Genomic DNA, 4,028 nt, shown 5'->3' on the forward strand with positions numbered 1-4,028 from the left:
GATATAGTCTCTGTTCTCATCATTATCATTTACCTAGCCCATTTCCTAATATGTGAAATATGGTGGAGAATTAATAAATATTTTGAAAGAATGAATGCAAGACTGATGACAAAAATCTGATTCAAAAATGATGCTTTTGTTGGTGCCAAATTAATATAATTAGACTTGATTATTTAGGTTCCAAGGGAATAATAATACTGAGACTATAGTCATTATTTTGGTACTAAATGGATTCATTCACGAGAAAGTGAATATAGAATTAATAATGAACAAAAAATTACCTAATTCTACTGGCTTCCCATTCAGGGGAAAATAAGCTAGAGTTAATATTGTTTTTAAAAAGATAGAAATTATTATATGTGTTAAGAATTCTAATTTTTAAAATATGCTATACTATTTTTAATTGTTCAAATTTGTTTTCAGTGTTTACAGATTTTTTATTAATATTCTTATTTAAACAAGTCCATCTCAGTCATTTCATATTCGCAAAAATAAAAATAATAGTGACACATCCTCAGGAATGACTCTTACTTGAACTCAATCCATATAATAGATCAAATGTTGGTGTCTTTTTGAATGAACATTTTGTATAAGTATATTTTGTTACAATAGAATATTATATCTTTCATGATAATCTTCCTGTATCTCCCATATTGAGCTTATGTTAGGTTACTAGTCATTCCAGGATGTGTGGGTCCACAGATCTTTAAAGTGTGCTTATTTTTAAATATTTATATTATTTTTATAGGAAACTATTCTTTGAACATATAGTTCATGCTGTAAAATAGAAACAATTACTCTCATCAAATTTGCTTTAAGAACAGAAGAGCAAGAATAGAATTAAAGTTTCTTATGAGTTTATTTTAAGTTTATTAGAAATAGTATCAGGAAAATTTGGCATACTATCTAAAGCATGAAAAAATAATTGATGTGATTTATTTTGAAATGACTAAATGTTATGCTCCATATATTAGTTGTATCATTAGGCTGGTTTCTGCTTCAGAATCCATGGTATTTTGAACAGAAATGATTAAAGAGGTTATTAGTAAATCTACAAAGAACAGAGCACACAGTGATTAAACATTACCCTATCATCTGGGCTACAAATGTTCAGCACCATTATGCTTCCACAATAGCAATTTACCATAACACTGAAAAGTAAGTAATCAATATAGGCAGGTAGTGCTTGTTACAGTTACAGAAAAGAATACAGCCTCTTCTCTTCCAATTTTGCAAAATCAATGAGCAATCCTCTTTATAAGGCAGCCTGTTAGTCTCAGTTTCAGATGATGGGAATGATAGGAGTTATAGTTACCAGGCTAAAAACTGTTCCAATACTCACCTCACTATTTGCAAAATGTGATTTGATTTGTAACTCAATGAAAAATAAAAATAAGATGCAACACTATAAAAGAAACACCACATGAAATCATGATGATTGGGAGTACATCAAAATGCTGAACAAACGTAGGTGCTTAAACCAATATTGAAAATATGTATATTATAGGTATTAAGACCAAAAAGAAATTACCAAGCCTAAAATAAATATTTATTCCTTAATGCACAATATTCTAGTTTACACTGTGCCATATCTTCCAATAAATAGAGTTGTTTGGTTTTCAATTTGGAAATACTCAGCTGGATAGCTATATCACTAACATTGATAAACACCACTGTATGGCATAAAAAATCAAAGAGGTCTAAATGTTACTGCCCTAAAGTTTAGAGTGTGTGCGCTTTTTGGAAAAGATCTTAGAGATAACCAAGAACATATTTTCATTGTATACATGAAAAACCTAAGGCCCTGAAATTCTAACTAATAGGCTTAGGATTCTTATTGCTTATTTCTATGCCTTGACTGGAAACCCGAATCTCTTGATTTCCTGTGTTTTCCTAATATTCTCATGTTTTGTGGTGATGTCTCTTAAATTATATTCTCACCATCATAGTTTTAGTTGTACTTAATGGCTATTAAAACACCGTCTATACCATGCATATGAATAAACATTATTTAATAAGCTGGAACTATACCACGATAAATTCTGGTAACCCCAGAGGCTCCAGATTTTATGTATGGTTTTATTCCAGCCAAGAATGTATGGCTTGCAAGAGACAAAACCTCTCTTTGAACATGAGGATGAAAATGTTGAATTTTCTGTCAATAATATCACGACTCTGGTATCCATTATTGTATATATTATTATAATGAATTGATCCTTGCTTAAACTCTAATTTTGCAGATAATTGTAGCTACTGTGGAATAGAGGACAAATTAAGTCCTAATTGGTGAAAATATTTATACTTAGAAACAAAAGATTTACAAGTCTATTAGCAAAGGTATATCAGATAAAAATCCCATATCAGGATCTCCCCAAATGTATGCACATCCTGGTTAGAAAAAATTAAGAGGAATTCTTGCAAACATGCTGAATGATCAGGGGAGATTTTATTTAAGGAAACAGAGATGACCATAAAACTTGAGTGAGAAGAGTGTAAATAAACAATAAATTGTTGAGTAACGATCTAATTTTACCAATAGACAAAGTTTTAAAAAGTATTTTGGTAGTAAAATGAGGAGTGAAAAGCAGACTAAATGATCTATTGTAGTGAAGTTTATTTTCTGGAATTAAAATTTGAGTTTCAATGTGTTTATTTCAATTAAGTGTTAAGTATTAATTAATTTATAATTCTTACAGAGCACTTTTGTCTTCAACTGAATATAAATTTGACTGATGAAGTTCATTGATTATATGTGCAAAAGTACCAGCATTTCCTATATGGTTTTTAATGTAATCAGTGTTAATTAATAATTACTAAAGTTGCAAGGTTTCTTCACAAATTTTATCAAGCTTGTACTGTTAATGATTTTCTTGGCAGAGAAAATCAAATATCTGATTCCCAGTACATTTGTATTTACAACAATATTTCTAATTGACATTTTCCGAATTAATAAGGTCACATATTTGATAGCAGATAGGCTTTTCTAAGATATTTATTATGAATCCATTGATACTCAAAGTGCTACATCTCAACTTGTAGTCTTATGCAAATAAGCACAATTCTTGTGACTTAATGCATTTTGCTAGACAAAGATAAAAATGAATATAAAAGTCTTCATTGTGACATCCCAAACTCAAATCCTTTGTTTAATACTAATGACTTATTTCTTTCCCATATGATAGTCATTTAAATGACTGAATATACTAGAATGAAAAAGAAAAAAAAAACATGGTAGAATATGAATCATAGTTATTCATGGTTTTAAAACATAATAGAAAGAAAACAAAAGGCATACTGACTATGAGTTTGAATTCCATTTTAATTTCTGCAGATGGGGAAAGTCTAGGGTTTTATTTTTCCTTTTAATAGATCTATACTGCCATTATCACTATATATATCACTCTGATCAAGGACAGCATGTGTTTCCAATACCTATAATGAATTTTGATGGCTATAATCTCCTTTTTGAATTACTCATAAATTTTGATTTTTTTATATAAAATATACTAAATATATTTCATGCCAAACTTATTTATCTGAGTTTTTGTTATTTACATATATAAATACTAAATATTAATGAAATTAAGTATACATTTAAATATTACTTGTGTTTCTTATGTAGCATGCTTCTTAAAGGTAATCTAGATGTAATCACTAAATTATTTGGTTCACTTATGTAATAATTAAATAATAGCATGGAATCGAAGAAGACTGGCCGAGGCACAAAATATTTTGCAATCTAGAAAGATTTCAAGTTTACTGAACCTCCATTTCCAAATCAACATAATGGGAAAGAAGAGACTCAGAATCTTTAGAAAACCTGAGAGTTTTAAGACTACCAGATTTTTATGAATAGTAGGCACCTATACCAATTTTTATTATTACAGTAGAAGAAGGTTACATGTTTGGCTATATGAATATTTTAAAAAATGAAATCTTATCTATACATTCATTTAAAAATATCACCAATGATATTTTATGTCAAATGCTCTCACATTTCTGATGAAAACACCTACAGGTTTTTTTTT

Source organism: Pteropus vampyrus, unplaced genomic scaffold (genome assembly GCF_000151845.1).
Source record: "Pteropus vampyrus isolate Shadow unplaced genomic scaffold, Pvam_2.0 Scaffold38, whole genome shotgun sequence".
Lineage (NCBI taxonomy): Eukaryota > Metazoa > Chordata > Mammalia > Chiroptera > Pteropodidae > Pteropus > Pteropus vampyrus.